This window comes from Vicugna pacos, chromosome 9 (genome assembly GCF_048564905.1).
Source record: "Vicugna pacos chromosome 9, VicPac4, whole genome shotgun sequence".
NCBI classification, from domain to species: domain Eukaryota; kingdom Metazoa; phylum Chordata; class Mammalia; order Artiodactyla; family Camelidae; genus Vicugna; species Vicugna pacos.
In genome coordinates this window covers 17,109,258-17,127,480 of record NC_132995.1, presented here as the reverse complement: position 1 = coordinate 17,127,480, position 18,223 = coordinate 17,109,258, and positions in this window count along the sequence as shown.

The following is an 18,223-nucleotide window of genomic DNA, read 5'->3' as shown; positions in this document are numbered from 1 at the left end:
AATTAGGGTTCCCTCTGGATACATGCCCAGGAGTGGTAGTGCTGGGTCATATGGTAAGTCTATTTTTAGTCTTTTGAGGAATCTCCATACTGTTTTCTGCAATGGTTGCACCAAACTGCATTCCCACCAAAAGTGTGGGAGGGTCCCCTTTTCTCCATACCTTCTCCAGAATTTATCATTTGTGGACTTTTGAATAATGGCCATTCTGACTGCTGTGAGGTGATACCTCATTGTGGTTTTGATTTACATTTCTCTGATAATTACTGATATAGAGCATTTTTTCATGTGTCTATTGGTCATTCATATGTCTTCATTAGAGAATTGCTTTGGGATTTTCTTCACGTGAGTTAAGTGATGCTCTGTTGAATGACTATTCCATGTGACACCCTAACCATGAGTCCTTAGTAAGGAAAAGTTCGGTAAAGTGAAGCATTCTTCTCACTCTTTTTCCAAAAGAGTATTTGTTTGAGCTTCATGCGTTTTTCAAAGACCATCTGTAAATAGATATTTTAGGGAAAGGAGGTAGAAGAAACTGAATTAGTAGGATAGCTACTAAAAATTTCCACTTTCCTGTTCTATGTCATTACTCCATTTGACTCCAGTCCTTTGGTTTCTAAAGTTACATGGTCTTTAAGGCAAATGTTTGTGGACGGGGTTAAACACACACCTTCAGTTATGATAAGCGTTCATTTACCCCATCAATTAAAATTGGGATTGTCCCAAAGATTCCAGGCTGCTGGTAGCATCTGTTCTTCAAAATTGTTTCTTTCCCATTGTTTCTTTTCCTTTTCATGCCTTTTTTTTAAAAAAAAATTGAAGTATATTCGATTTATAATGTGTTAGTTTCTGTTGTACAGCATAGTGGTTCAGTTATTTGTATCACTATATAAATACATATATATCTTTTTTCTTTGCTTATAGACATTTACTTTCAAAGTTTTTTCAAACCTTCTGGTTGTAGACGTTCTTAGGAAACATTTTACATGAGCTACCTTCTCCCATTGTGCCATCTACACATTGCCTGATAGAACTCAGTTCCTTTGCTTGATGAATGCATTCAGAAACACAGGCTTGGGCCACTCTAGACCAGTTGCTGTCCTACAGAAATAGAACATGAGCCACATACATAATATAAAATTTTCTGATAGCTTCATTTAAAAAGTTAAAAGAAGCAACTGATTCACTTTAATTTAACCAAATACATAAACATATTTCAACATGTAATCAATATAAAAATTATTACTGAGATGTTTTACAGTCTTCCCACCTGTTTTATTGAGATATAATTGACAGGTAATGTTCTATAAGTTTAGAGTGTACAACGTAAGGATTTGATACATGGATATTTTGCAAAGTTTTATAGTCTTTTTTTGTACAAAGTATTCAAAATCTGGTATGCATTTGACACTTAGAATACACCTCAATCTGGACACTAAATTTTTATTGGAAATAGTTAGTCTATATTTAAATGTTATAAAATTATTCACATACCAAAGTATTTAAGAGATTTCCAGTAGTTGAATCAGGTATTAGTTTTACATTTTAAATATAAATTAATTGAAATAAAACAAAACAAATGTAATTACTTAGTTGCATTAACCATATTTCAAGTGCCAGTGTTTCAGACAGTGCAGCCCCAGACTGTTACTCAAAGTGTGGTCCAGGGACCAGCAGCATCACCTGGGACCCTGTTAGAGATGTAACCTCTCTCTAAATCTCAGCAGCTAGTTTCCCAGGATTCAAATGCACATTAAACCTTAAAAAGCAAGCTCTGGACCAGTGGTCAGTAAACTTCCCATAATGGGCCTTACAGTAAATATTTAAGCTTTGTGGGTCGCAGATAGGCTCGATTGCATAGTCTTCTTTGATTTTTTTTTTAACAAACCCTTAAACATATAAAAATCATTCTTAGCTCATGGGCCATTCAAAAACATGCTGCAGGCCACATCTGACCCATAGGCCGTAGTGTGCTAATCCCCATCTAGACCACAACTTTTGAAAGAACAAAAGAATCTGCAGCCCTTTCTGGTGGCCTAGTCTCCTGGCATATTCTCATTATAACAAACAAACAAACAAACAAACAATCAAACGTAACTAAAAATATCTCATGAATTTTACAGGGCAAATTTGTCATTACCTATCCGAATGTAACACGTATCCTCTAACCCACACACTTCTACTTCTAGACATCCATTCTACAGGAACATACAATTATTCACACACATACATAGAGCGATTATAGATGTTCAAGGATATTTGTTGCAGCATTGTTTGTAAAGGCAAAATATTGGAAATACTGTAAATGTCCATTAATAAATGTTCTAATAAGTTATGATACCTCCTTTCTGCAAAGCACTGTAAAGTTGTTAAAAAAAATGACTTAGGTCTACACACAATGACATGGAAGTATGGCCAGGATATGCTGCTAATTGGAAAAAAAGAGAGTTACAGAACAGCATGTTCTCATTTCAAAAATTGAAAACACACATGTCAAACATGTGCACACACAACCCAAATTAGTTCAGTGATCACCCCTGTGGAGTGAGTCAAGGTAAAGAGGCAGAAGGGACAGCAAACTTTCACTTTTGCCTTATTACATATCTCCGTATTATAACAACATTTCAATAGATGGGTACCATCTCTGTCATAAAAATAATTTAAAAGGTGGTTTTGAATATATGTATGTATATGCATAACTGGGACATTGTGCTGTACACCAGAGATAGACACATTGTAATTGACTGTACTTCAATAAATAATTAAGTAAATTAAAATAAATAAATAAATAAATAAATAAATAAAAGATGGTTTTGATTTGTGGGCATATGACTACCATCTTCCTTTATATTCTATGCTGTTCTATTTGTAGTAAGCATATTGAGCATGTAACCAAAAATTAATCACTTCGGGCATTTCCATTTCTGGTAATGAGGGTCAGAATCTCAGAGAGGAAGGAAGTAAACTGAGATGTGCCCAACATTCTGCAGTTCTTTTCTCCTTGAGGCTTTTCCTGACCCAAAATAGTATAAGCATACCTCAGAGAGAGCAGGTTTGGTTCTAGGCTCCTGCAATGAAGCAAATATCCCAATAAAGCAAATTATGTGATTTTTTTTTGGTTTCCCAGTGCATATAAAAGTTATGTTTATACTACACTGTAGTTTATTAAGAGTATGCAATAGCATCATGTCTAAAAATAATGTTCATATCTTAATTTTAAAAATATTTTAGTGCTAAAAAATGCTGACCATCATCTGTGCCTTCAGTGAGTCTTTGTCTTTTTGCTAGCAGAGGGTTTTGCTTCAATATTGATGGTCTCTGACTAATCAGGGTGATGGTTGGTGAAGGCTGGGGTGGCTGTGGCAATTTCTTAAAATAAGACAACCATAAAGTTTGCTGTATCAGTTGACTCTTCCTTTTACAAATGATTTCTCTGTAGTATGTAATGCTGTTTGATAGCATTTTACCCACAGTAGAAGTTCTTTCAAAATTTGAGTCAATCCTCTCAAACCCTATTGCTGCTTTATCAACTAAGTTTATGTGATATTCTAAATCCTTTGTTGTTATTTCAGCGATCTTCACAGCAGCCTCACCAGGAGTAGATGCCATCTCAAGAAATTACTTTCTTTACCCATCCATAAGAAGCAACTCATCTGTTCAAGTTTTATCACGAGACTGTAGCAGTTCAGTCACATCTTTAGGCTCCGTTTCTCATTCTAGTTCTCTTGCTATTTCCTCCACATCTGCAGTTACTTCCTCTACTGAAGTCTTGAACTCATTCAAGTGAGGGTTGGATGACTGGAATCAACCTCTTCCAGACTCCTACTAATGTCCATATTTTGACCTCTTTCTGTGAATCACCAATGTCCTTAATGGCATCTAGAATGGTGAACTGTTTCCAGAATCTTCAATCTACTTTGCCGAGATCCATCAGAAGAATCACAATCTATGGTAGCTATAGCCTTATAAGATGTACCTCTTAAATAATGGCTTGAAAGTCAAAACGACTCTTTGATCCATGGGCTGTATTATGGATGCTGTGTTAGCAAGCATGAAAACATTAATCGTGTTGTACATCTCCATCAGAGCTGTTGGGTGACCAGGCGCATTGTCAATAAGCAGTAATATTTTGAAAGGAATTATTTTTTTCTGAGTAGTAGGTCTGAACGGTGGGCTTAAAATATTCAGTAAACCATATTGTAAACAGGTGTACAGTCGTCCAGGCTTTGTTGTTCCATTTATAGAGCACAGGCAGAGGAGATTTAGCATAATGCTTAGGGGCCCTAGGATTCAGGGTCCTTGTAAATGAGCATTGATTTTGACTTAGAGTCACCAAGTGCATTAGCCCCTAAAAAAAGTCACCCTGTCTTTTGAAGCCAGGCATTGACTTCTCCTCTCTAGCTATGAAAGTCCTAGATGGCATCGTTAAGGCTTTTTTTGTCTATATTAAAAATTTTGTTGTTCAGTGTAGCCACCTTCATTAATGACCTTAGCTAGATCTTCCGGATAACCTGCTACAGCTTCTACATTAGCATTTGCTGCTTCACCTTGCACATTGATGTTATGGAGATGACTTCTTTCCTTAAACCTCATAAACTAACCTCTGCCAGCTTCAAACACTTCTGCTGCAGCTTCCTCACATCTTTCAGCCTTCACGGAATTAAAGACAGTTAGGGCCTTACTCTGGATTAAGTTTTGGCTTAAGGGAATGTTGTGGCTGGTTTGATCTTTCCAGATCACTAAAACTTTCTCCATATCAGCAATAAGGCTGTTAAGCTTTTTTTTTTTTTAATCATTTGTGTATTCACTGGAGTAACACTTTTTTTTTCCTAATTGAAGTATAGTTGGTTTACAATGTTGTGTTAATTTCTGGTGTACAGCATAATGATTCAATTACACACACACACATATATATATATATATCCTTTTCATATTCTTTTTAATTATAGACTATTATAAGATATTGAATATGGTTCCCTGTGCTATACTGTAAGGCCTTATTGTTTATCTATTTTATATATAGTAGTTAGTATCTACAAATCCTGAACTCCCAATTTATCTATTCACCCTTCTCCCCTGGTAACCATAAATTTGTTTTCTATGTTCATGACTCTGTCTCTGTTTTGTAAATAAGTTCATTTGTGTCTTTTTTTAAGATTCCACATATCAGTGATATCATATGGTATTCTTTCTCTTTCTGGCTTACTTCACTTAGAATGATGATCTCCAGGTCCATCCATGTTGCTGCAAATGGCATTATTTTATTCTTTTTTTATGGCTGAGAAGTATTCCATTATATAAATATACTGAAACTTCTTTATCCAGTCATCTGTTGATGGACATTTAGGTTGTGTCCATGTCTTGGCTATTGTATATAGTGCTGCTATGAACACTGGGGTGCATGTATCTTTTCAAATTAGAGTTCCCTCCAGATATAAGCCCAGGAGTGGGATTGCTGGATCATATGGTAAGTCTGTTTTTAGTTTTTTAAGGAATCTCCATACTGTTTTCCGTAATGGCTGCACCAAACTACCTTCCCACCAACGGTGTAGGAGGGTCCCCTTTTCTCCACACCCTCTCTAGCATCTACTGTTTGTGGACTTTTTAATGATGGCCATTCTGACTGGTATGATCTTGGCAGTGTTCTTCTAGGGCAGTCTACCAAGGCGACAGAAATAAAAGCAAAAATAAACAAATGGGACCTAATTAAACTTATAAGCTTTTGCATAGCAAAGGAAACAAAATAAAACAAAAAGACAGCCTATGGAATGGGAGAAAATATTTGCAAATTACGTGACTGATAAGGGCTCAATTTCTAGAATATACAAGCAATTCATACAACTCAAACAACAACACAAAAACAACAAAAATCCAAAAATGGGCAGAAGACCTAACCAAACATTTCTCCAATGAAGACATAAATGACAAACAGGCACATGAAAATATGCTCAATGTCACTAATTATCAGAGAAATGCAAATCAAAACTACAATGGAGTAACACTTTCAATTTCCTTCAAGATTTTTTCCTCTGTGTTCAGAACCTGGCTAATTGTTTGGTGCAAGAGGCCTAGGGTTTAGCCTACCTTGGCTTTCAACATGCCTTTTTTACTAAGCTTAATTATTTCTAGCTTTTGATTTAAAAGTGAGAGACATGTGACTCTTCCTTTTACCTGAACACTTAGAGGCCATTGTAGGGTTATTAACTGGCCTAATTTCAATATTGCTGTATCTCAGGGAATGCGGAGACTGAGGAGAAGGAGAGAGATGGGGGAATAGCTGGTCGGTGGAGCAGTCAGAACACCACATTTATCGATTAAGTTCACCATATTGTATGGTGCAGTTCTAATCCTAACCCCAAAACAATGACAATAGTAACATCAAAGATCACTGATCACAGGTCACCAGAACAAATATAATAATAATGAAAATGTTTGACATATTACGAGAATTACAAAATGTGACACAGAGACATGAAGTGGGCAAATGCTGTTGGGAAAATGGCACCAACAGACTTGCTCAGTGCAGGGTTGCCACAAACCTTCAGTTTGTAAACAACACAACATCTGTGAAGCACAATAAAATGAGGTATGACTGTATGGAGGTGAGACACTGAACAGAATGCAGTGGAAAACTAGGAAGCTGGAAAACCAAGCAGAACTTTTGACAAACAAATACATATAAAAGCCATATACATTAGCATAAAACACCAAACTAGGAATAAATCTAATGAATGATTCCAAGTACTAAAATTCTACACTAGAAACTATAAAACATTATTGAGAAAAATTAAACAAGATCTAAATATATGGAAAGAGGTGAGATATTCATAAATTGGAAGACTCAGCACAATAAATATGTTAATTCTATCCTGTATTAATCTACAGAGTCAATGTCACGCCAATTAAAATCTCAGGAGATTTTTCTGTTTTCTTTTTCACTCAAATTGATAAGCTAATTCTAAATTATGTGGAAATGTAAAGGGCCAAGAATAGTCAACGTAATTCTGAGGAAGAACAAAGCTAAGGACTTACATTATTAAATATCAAAACTTAACATTAATCTATGGTAATTAAGACAGTGTGATATTGGCCCAAGGACAAGCTGACTAGTGGAAAAATATACAAAATCCAGAAACAGCCACACATATCATCAACTGATCAACTGGATATCGATGTGGAAAAAAATGTATATCTTTACTTCTGCCTCACAAACAACAAAATAAATTTTGGATGGACTGGATATCTAAATGCAAAATGTGAAACAATAAAATATCTTAATAACCTCAAAGTAAGCACAGGCATAAAAAGTAGTAACCATAAGAGAAATTAATTTAGAAAAATGATAACACTAACATTGGAAATTTCTGTTCATCAAAGACAGTATTAAAGTGCTAAGACACAGCAGGGAGGGTATAGCTCAAGTGTTACAGCACATGCTCAGCATACACAAGGTCCTGGTTTCAATCCCCGGTACTGCCTCTAAAAATAAGTAAGAAAACCTAACTAACTCTCTGCTCCAAAAAATAAAATAAATTTTAAAAATTAAAAAAATAAAGTGTTAACACACAAAAGTGAGGAAAGATACATGCAATACATATCTAGCCAACAGACTCATACACAAACTACATCACAATCTCCTCCAAACCAATGAGAAAAATTCAGGCAACACAATAGAAAAATGGACAAAATACTTGAAAAACATTCATAAAAGTATATCCAAGTGGTCAATAAACATATGAAAAGATGCTCAATTTCCTTAGTCATTGTGGAAATGCATATTAAAACCACAATGAGTACACGACATATGAACCAGAATGGCTAAAATAGAAAAGAGGGAAAGTATCAGTGCTAGTGAAGATGTGCAACAACTTTCATCTTCAATTCACTACTGGTAAAAGTATAAATTATGACAACTACTTTGGGAAAATAGTTTGGCAATGTCTACTACGGCCGAACATATGCATACCTATGACCCAGCAATTCTACTTCTGGCTATATACCCATCAGAAATGCATACAAATGTTCACCTAAAGATATGTACTAAAATATTCTCTAATAGTGCTATTTTTCAGTAGCTCCAGGTTGGAAACTACCAAATGCCCATTAACCATCAAATGGATAAATAAATGAAATACTATACAGTGATAAGAATGAATTATCTGTAATCTAACAAACAATGTGGACAAATTTCACAAAAATAATATTGCACAAAGAAGCCAGACACAAAAGAGGACATTCATGGTAGTTAGAACCTAAGATGTCCTTCCATCATTTCTGCCCTCTGGTATTCATGCCCTTCTTTAAAACCTTCTGCTTGAGTGTGGACTGGACCTCATGACTCACTTCTAATGAATAAAACGTGACAAAAGTGATAAAATGTCACTTCTGAGATGAGGCTGCAGACAGACTCTGGCTTCCACCTTGGGTTTCTCTCTCTCTCTTCCCCCACGCTCTCACTGTGAGGAAAGCCTGTTGCCATATTGTGACTTGCCCAATGGACAGGCTTATGTGGCAAGGAACTAAGGGAGGCCTCAGTCCAACAACCTGCAAGGATCTGAATCCTGCCAACAACTGCCACCTGGACATTGATCTTCCCTGAGTTGAGCCTTCAGATGAGGCCAGAGTCAGAGCTGACAGCCTGACTGCAAATTCATGACAGGCCATGAGCCAGAGTTACCCATAAGCCATGTGTGGATTCCTGACCCACAGAAACTGTGAAGTAATAAGTCTTTGTAGTTTTAAGCTGGGAAATTTGGGGTTGATGTTTTATGAAGAAATAGATGACTAATATGCCATATGGTTCCAACTGACTGGCAAATAAAAAAGCAGGCATAACTAAGCTGTAGTGTTAGAAGTCCTGATAGTAGTTACCCTTAAAGAGGGTTAATGACTAGAAGGGGGAAACAGTGGGGCTTCTTGGGTGCTGGTTCTGTTCTGTTTATTGACGTGGTGCTGCATACATAGTTGTGTTCAGTTTATGAAAATTCACCAAGATGTACACTTAAGGTATGTATGCTTTTCTATAGCAGTGTGATGGCTAATTTTATGTGTCAACATGACTAGGCCACAGGGTGCCCAGATCTTTGGTTAAACACTATTTCTGAGTGTCTCTGTGACAATGTCTCTGGATGAGATTAGCATTTGAATCAGTAAACTGAGTAAAGCAGATCACCCTCCCCAATGTGGGTGGGCCTCATCCAATCCACTGGAAGGCTGACCAGAATAAAAGACTGAGTAAGAAAGAATTCTTTCTCTGCCTGACTGTCTTCAACCTGGTACATTGGTCTTCTGCCTTCAGACTCAGACTCAGGTTGGAACTATAGCACTGACTCTCCTGGGTCTGGAATTCTCAGCCTCTGTGATTGCATGAGTCAACTCCTTATGATAAATCTTTATGTATATAAATCCTTTTGGTTCTATTCTCTGGAGAACCCTGACTAATACAGATTTTGGTACCAAGAGTGGCTCTAAAAGGACAGAATTACTAAGGTTGAGTTTTCTAAACTGGTTCTGAGGTTTCTGGAATTGGCTCTCTAATCTAATTAGATATAAAGATGCTAATGATTCTATTTCCAGTAGTAAAGAGAGGACTTAGAGTCCATGCATGATCTGCCACTGGAGATATACAAAATATCTCCATTTCATATTCCTAATCTACCACTTATAAGAAGTGAGGAGCTAGATTGACTGTGTATATGATACTTTACAACATTTAAAAAAACTAATATAATGAGGTTGACTAGTTGCTCCTAATGTCTCTGTATTAAGTGGTGAAAGAAAAGAAAGAGCCCAGGGATTCAAATTCCCACCTCAGGAGCCACAGAAATGACCTGAAAGCTTCTATGCGTGCCCTGAAGGAGACCCTTAACTCCTGTAGCTGCAGGGCTGAGACTGTTGAAACTCAAGCACAGAATCTCATACTATGATTGGCTTAATTAGAAAGCAAGTTGAACTCTCAGCCTGTACCTATGGCCTCATGGGGAGTTCCCTACCATCAGCTGACAGAGGGAGAGACTTGGGCTTGGTTTATAGACGGTTCTGCGTGATATGCAGGCACCACCCCAAAGTGGTCAGCTGCAGCACTGCAGCCCCTCTGGGACATCCCTGAAGGACAGTGGTGAAAGGATGTTTTCCCAGTGGGCAGAACTTTCAGCAGTGTACCTGGTTGTTCATTTTGCTTGGAAGGAGAAATGGCCAGACATGCGATTATACATTGATTCATGAGTCGGGGACAGTGGTTTGGCTGTATAGTCAAGAACACAGAAGGATCATTGGAAAATCGGTGACAAGGAAATTTGGGAAAGAGCCATGCGGATAGACCTCTCTAAATGGGCAAAAAATGTGAAGATATTGTTATCCCATGTGAATGTTCACCAAAGGATGACTTCAGAGGAGATTTTTAATACTCAAGTAGGTAGGAGGACCAGTTCTGTGGATACCAGTCAATCTCTATGGATAGCTCTAGCCATCCTTGTCATTACCCAATGGGCCCATGAACAAAGTAGCCATGGCAGCAGGGATGGAGATACGCATGGGCTCAGCAACATGAGCTTCCATTCAATGAGGTCAAACTAGCTACTGCCAGCAGCAGAGACCAACCCTCAGTCCTTGATAAGGCACTATTCCCCTGGGTGATCTGCTAGCTACCTGATGGCAGGTTGATTACACTCAACTGCTTCCATCATGTAAGGGGTGATGATTTGTTCTTACTAAAAGAGACATTTTCTCTGGATATCGATTTTCATTCCCTGCATACAATGCTTTGCCTAAAACTACTGTCTGTTGGCTAAACATTCACACAGCATTTCTTCTGATCTAGAAACTCACTTCACAGCAAAAGCAGTGTGGAAATGGGCCCAAGCTCAAGGATTTCACTGGAGTACCTTATTTCCCATCATCCCGAAGCAGCTGGTTTGCCAAAATGGTGGAATGGCCTTTTGAAGACTCGATTACAGCACTAGCTAGGTGGCAATATCTTGCAGTATTGTGGCAAGGGTTTCAAGAAGGGTACAAATGCTCTGAATCAAAATCCAGAATATGGCACTGCTTCCCCCATAGCCAGGCTTCACAGGTCCAGGAATCACAGGGAGGAAATGGGAGTGGCACCGCTCACGATTACCCTGGTGACCCACTAGCAAAATGTTTGTTTCCTGCTCTTGCAAGTATATGTTTGCTGGCCTAGAGGTCTTAGTTCCGTGGGAGAAATAATTCCACCAGGAGACACAACAATGATTCCATTGAACTGGAAGTTAAGACTGCCACCTGGTCATTTTGGACTCCTCATGCCTTAGAATCAATAGGCAAAGAAAGGAGTTACTGTGCTCGTGCTGACTGGGGTGACTGATCCTGACTACCAAGGGGAAATTGGACTGCTACTCCACAACAGAGGCAAGGAAGAGTATGTCTGAAATATAGGAGATCCCTTAAGGCATCTCTTAGTATTACCATGCCCTATGCTTAAGGTCAATGGAAAACTACAACCCAATCCAGGTAGAGTAACTACTAATGGCCCAGACCCTCCAGGAATAAAGAAGCACCATGACCAGCTGAGGTTCTTGCTGAAGGCGAAAGGAATACCAAAAGGGCAGTAGAAGGAGGTAGTTATAAATACCAGCCACAACCACATGACCAGCACAGACATGGGGACTGGAATTTCCATGAGAATTTCCTCCTTATTTTGTTAGGAGTATGTCTGTGTGTGTATAGCAAATGTCTTTTTTTTCTTTCCTCTCTTACACTGTTGTTGTGTGAACACAAGTTTTGACTTTATATCATAGTATTTAAGCATTGTTAATTTTAAATCATATCTTAAGCTAAAGGATATCAAGGAGAAGAATAAACATCACTCAAGTAATTTACCTCCTTTTCTGGGGAAGGAGTTAGTGTGTTTTCAGTTGTTCGCAGAATAGTTGTATCATGTTAGGTGGAATTACAACCTTATTATTATCATTATTTGGAGATTAAGTATGCTTTAAGAGATGCTTGTGGGTGATAAGGGTGTATTTGTGATTATTAATTTTATGTGTATGGAGAGAGAGAAAAAAATGGAAGATACAGAGAACAATGTGAAAGATATGTTAAAAATGTTTAACATCACATAATTAGGGTCCCAGGACATATACATAGATATATATAAAGAAAGCTTAATCTTCATGTATTATTAATTGCCTAAATGTAAAGGATTAAATTTTCCAATTAAAAGACAAAGATTATCAGATAGAAAAATAAAGCACAATACAACTAAACACTGTTTATGAGACACTTTCAATATGGGATACGGAAAAACTGAAAATAAAAAGATGGGATTTATAGACAAGGCAAACATCAACCTGAAGAAAGTGGGTGCAGTTATATTAATGTCAGACAAAATGTATGTTAAGACAGGATGCATTACTAGGGATAAACAAGGATAATGAGGAAAGAGTCAATCATCCAGAAGATAGGATGATTTAAATTTATATGCATCTAATAACACAGCCTCACTACATATAAAACAAATGAACAGAACAAAAAGGTGAAACAGACAAATCCACATTCATTGTGGAAAATGTTAGCACATCTCTCTCAGTAACTGACAGGACACACAGAACCAGTAAAGATATATAAGATGTAAACAACAGGATTAACAAACTGAACCTAATTAATATATACAAAATACTACTCCTAACATCTGCAGAGTACACATTCTTTTCAAAAATACTGTAACGTTCACCAAAATTGGCCATATCTTGGGCCATAAAGCAAGTCTGGACAATTTTTGTATGTGTGTGCGTGGTTCTAGGTAAACTGGGTTAGTGAGAAAGGAACCAATATTTATGGAGCACCAATCATATCCCAGTTACTGTTCCAAGCCCTTCCACATACACTTCTAGTTATTCTGGTAGTCCATTAACATGGCATAAATTATTCTAATTTTACAAGTTAGAAAATAGATTAAATTGGTCAAGTAATTTAGCCAGTGTCAAGCCTAATCTAGCTCCAAAGTCTTGGCCTTCTCCAAATTCCACATTGCTTCCATTGCAGCAAACTGTCCTATTCTAAAAATAATGTTGGTATTATTTATTGTACTAAGTGCTTTACATACCTATTCATCTCTTATGCTCAAAACAACTCTGGAAGTTTGGAATTACTATCTCCCTCTTATACAGAAGACAAACGAGGCTCAGAGAGGTAGTGTAAAGAGCCTAAGGTCATGGATACTTAGGCGATCAGAAGCCAGGTTTAATTCCAAATCTCCTGCTCTAAAGTCAAAACCACACCTGGTTCAAAGGACAAAGGCAGGAACGTTTGCTGGGCTTGGGGGGAGGAGCGACTGGACAAATTTTAAAGTACTGAAATCGTACAGAATGTTTTTTTTTAATATAATGGAATTAAGCTAGAAATCAATAATTAAAAAACAAACAAACAAAATCCCCAAATGCTGGAAATTAAGAAACACTTTTTAAAAATAACTAATGAGTAAAGAAGAAATTGCAATAAAAATTAGAAGATACTTTGAACTGAATGATAATAAAAATATGACAATGAAATTACTGGATGCAGATAAAACTATGCTTTTTAGCACCTTAAATGTTTATGTTAGAAAAGAAGGCTGAATATCAATGATGTAAGTATGGGGAAAGACCAGCAAGTATGTAAACCCAAAGAAAGTGGAAGGAAGGAAATAAGATTAGAATAGAAACCAGCAAAATTAAAAACAAGTGTATATTAAAGAAACAAAGACAAAAATTAGTTCTTTGGAAAGAATACTGAAATCTATAAAATCTTAGTAAGACGGATGAAGAAAAGAGAAAAATCACAAATTACCAGTATGAGCCTGACAAAGAGGATATCACAGCCGATCTTCAGACATTAAAAAGATAAGAGTATAAACAATACATTTTTTATGCCAATGAACTTGGAAATTTGGAAAAAACCCACACCCTACCAAAAGTGATGAAAGAGGAAATAGAAAAATCTGAATAATCTTACATCTATTTAATAAATGGAATCCATGATTAAAAACCATCCCACAAAGAAAACTTCAAGTCCAGATGGCTTCACTAGTGAATTCTACCAAACATTCAAGGAGAATACATATGTCTTTTTCTGGAACAGCTTAAAGAGGGAGCACTTCCCAACTTGTTTTGTGAAGACAAAATAAACTTGATCCTAAAACTGCCAAGGATACTATAAGAAAAGTATAAGCCAATCTCTCCCATGAAATTAAATGTAAAAATCCTAAACAAAATATTATTAAACTAAACACAGCAATATAGAAAAAGGATAATATATAAAGACCAAGAAATAAAAGTTTGGTTTCATCAATTGATGTAATCTCACAGAATCACAAAGTAAAGGAGAAAATCATGGGAACGTATCAATAGATGCAGAAGAATCATATAATAAGATTCAATACGCTCATTGTAAAAATTCTTAGCAAACTAAGAAAACATGGAAACTTCCTCTTGCAGGGTATTGAAAAATACGTACAGAAAGGCAAAATACTAAAACCTCTATCAGAAATTGGTAGTGAGAAAAATACAGAACTTCCTTAACTTAGGAGAGGGTTACACCCCAGTAAACCCATTGGAAGTTGAAAATATCGTATGTTGAAAATGAACTTAATATACCTAACCTGCCAAACATTATATCTTAGCTAAGTCTACCTAAGATGTGCTCAGAAAACACATTAGCCTACAGTTGGGCAAAACCATCTAACACAAAGCCTGTTTTACAATAAAGTGTTGAGTATCTCATATAACTTTTTGAAAACTGTACTGAAAGTGGAAGACAGATGACTGTGTGGTACAGAAGGGTTGTAAGTCTACAGGGTGTTTACCCTTGTGACCAAATGGCTGACTGGGAATTGCAGCTCACTAAGGATGCCTGGTGTCAGGAGTGAATATCAATCCAGTGTACCGTTAGCCCGGGAAAAGATCAAAATTCAAAACATGGTTTCTACTGAATGTGTATCGCTTTTACACCTTCATAAGGTAGAAAAATCATAAGTGAAGCCATGGTAAGTCAGGGAGCATCTGTATATTGGCTATCACGATTTATATTCAACATTGTAGTAGAGGAACTAGGCAATACAATAATGCAAGAAAAGAAAACAAAAGGTGTAAGGATTGAAAAGGAAGAAATAAAACTGCTATTATTTTACAAACAACATGATTGTATACATAGGAAACCCAAAGAATCACGAACAGTTAAAATCAATAAGTAAATCTGACAGGGTTGTGGGATGCAAAGTCAACAAACAAAATTTAATTATATTTCTAAATTCAGCAATAGACAATTTGATAATGAAATTGTAAAGCACAAGTAACATTTATAATAGTATAAAGTAGCCAATAACTAGGTATAAATCCAATGAAAAGTATAGAAGACCTCTGCAGTGACAGTAAAAAATCATTACTGAGATAAAAAGTTCCAAATAAATAGAGGGATACGCCATATTCATGAACTGTAAAACTCAATTTTGTAAATGTCAGTTCTCTCCAAATTCAACGCAATCCAAATAAAAATCCCAGTAGGTGTTAAGGAAATTGGCAAGCTGATTCTAAATTTACATAATACAAAGTGCTAAAAATAACAGAGTTAGCCTTGAAGAATGAATGAATTTGGAAGATTTACACTGCCAGATGTTAAGACTTAAAATAATGTTGCAGTAACATGATAGTGTGATATTAGCACAAAGAAGACAGACCAATGAACAGAACAGAGAGTCTGAAAATAAATCCACACACATACAGATACTTAATTTAGGATAAAAATGACAAATGCAGGGCAATATGGAAAGAATGGCTTTTTCCATCAATGGTGCTAGATTAATTGGGTATCTTCAGGCGGAAAAAAATGAACATTGACCACTACCTCACATCATACATAAAAATGAATTCCTGCCATATCAGTGATCTAAATGTGAAAGTTAGAACAACCATGGAAGAAAATATGGGAGAGGAGCTACATTACCATGAGGGAGGCAGGCCTTTTAAAAACAGAACACAAAACATAAAGAAAAAGATTGATAAATTGGATTATATTAAAATCAGGCACTTCTGCTCATCAAAAGACATCAGTAAAAGAATAATAAGACAAACCACAGAATGGGAGAAGATATTTGCAGACATGTCTGACAAAGGACCTATATACAGAATGTAATAAGAACTCTTACAAATCAAAAAAGATATTTTAATAGAAGAAGATTTGAATTGGCAGTTGACCCAAGAGGATCGCTAAATGGTCAATAAACATAGAAAAATTTGCTCTTTTTCATTAGGTATCAGGGAAATGCAAATTAATAGAATAATGAATATCACTGCACCCCCCCAACCAGAATGGCCAAAATAAAAATGACTGACAATACCAAGTGTTGGTGAAGATGTGGAATGGAGTGGATTAATTTGCTCAGGCTGCCATAACAAAGTAGCAGAGACTGGGTGGCTTAAACAACAGAAATTCATTTCCTCGCAGTTCCAGAGGCTAGAAGTCCAAGATCTAGGTGTCAGCGGGTTTGGTTTCTTCTGAAGGCCTCTCTCCTTGGCTTGTAGGTAGCCATCTCCCCCTTGTGTCTTCACATGGTCGGTCCTTCATCTGTGTGTATTTGTGTCCTAATTTCCTCTTCTTATACAGACACTGGTCATATTGGATTAGAGGCCACCATGATGACCTTACTTAATTACCGCTTCAAAGCCCCTATCTCCCAATACAGTCACATTCTGAGGTACTGGGGAGTTAGGACTTAAACATACGAACTTTAGGAGGATACAATTCAGACCATAACCTGGAGCAACTGGGTCTTGCATATACTGGGAATGTAAATTGATATAACTGCTTTGGAAAATGGTTGAGCAATATTGACTAAAGTTGAGCAGACACACATCCTGTGACCCAGGGATGACTCATTTCTAAGCGGATATACAACAGAAATGCAGACAAGTGCGCATCAAAAGACATGTACAAGGATGTTCACAGAAAACAAAAAAGAATGTTTATAAAGGTGCTCATAATTGCTCCCACTGGAAACAAACCAAATATCCACAGTGGATAAGTTGATAGCTAAATTTTGGTATATTCATACAACAGAATTCTATAGAATAATAAAAATGAATTACCTATTGCCACTCCCAACATTGGTGAATGTCATGAACATACTGTTGGGTGGAAGAGGCCGGACATGAAAATTTACATTCTGTACCATCTATAGAATTGCCTTAGCATTAAGTTGGAAGATAGGCAAAACTACTCTGTGGTGTCAGAAGACGAAGCAGGATAGCGACTGGGGAGTGGGAACAAGGGGGCTTCTGTTCCTTGATCTGGAACCTCACCTTGTGCAATTTTCCTCAGTGTCTCAGTACATTAAGGAAAGTAAAGCACCTCAAGCCAGCCTGATACTAGTCTGCAACTGATTTTTAAAAAGCCACCTTGGCCAAGACAGTGCAATCAGTGTCTGTGTCGTCTGTCCGTGCCAGGTAGGAGGCCACAAATAACAAATCGGCATCATTCTCTCCGAGTGCTGACAGCATTTGTAATTCAGCTCCTCAGCAACAGTTTGGGAAATTTCTCCCCAAAGACTACGCTTCCCATGGTCAAAAGAACATTACGTGCACTATTCTTAGAAAGAGGAGCTTAAATAAGGGGCTTCTTTTCATTACGGAATTGAGAAGGGATTCGGGAGAGAAAACAACTTGCTTAAACAGAACAAGAATGGAGTCCAGCCATTTTACTCAAACACTGTCTTGATCCCAGAAGGATCAGAAATGAATTTTCAGCACAGATCTCCCTTGAGGACTTAGTTTCTTTATTCCCAACTGATTATTTAGCTGAATTTGGGCATTAGGTGTCCCCAGGCTAGCTGAGTTCTCAGTTACCATTCCCAAACCCCTGTCTTCCCTCTCTCTTCCTGGATACCATGGAGACCGGTAATCAAAAGCAAGTTTCCCCTCCTCTTCCATGTCCCAAGGGGCAGAGCTGAGCACTCAGAACTGCAGCTTTGTATTTCTCTAGTTTTGATGTAACAGGAAAAAAAAAAATTGAGCTAAGTAGAGAGTTACCCTTGGAATTCTGAAGATTTGGCATCTGTGTACCTCATGTGATTCTGGGAGAATTCTGTATCAAAAACAGAACTTTTTCTTTTTTTTCATGACAATCTTGGTTTTTCGAATATCCCAGTAACTGCAGGTGGGGATTTCCTCCTACCCTGGTGCCTCATTGGCCCAATGCCATAACTCTTTTGCTCTTT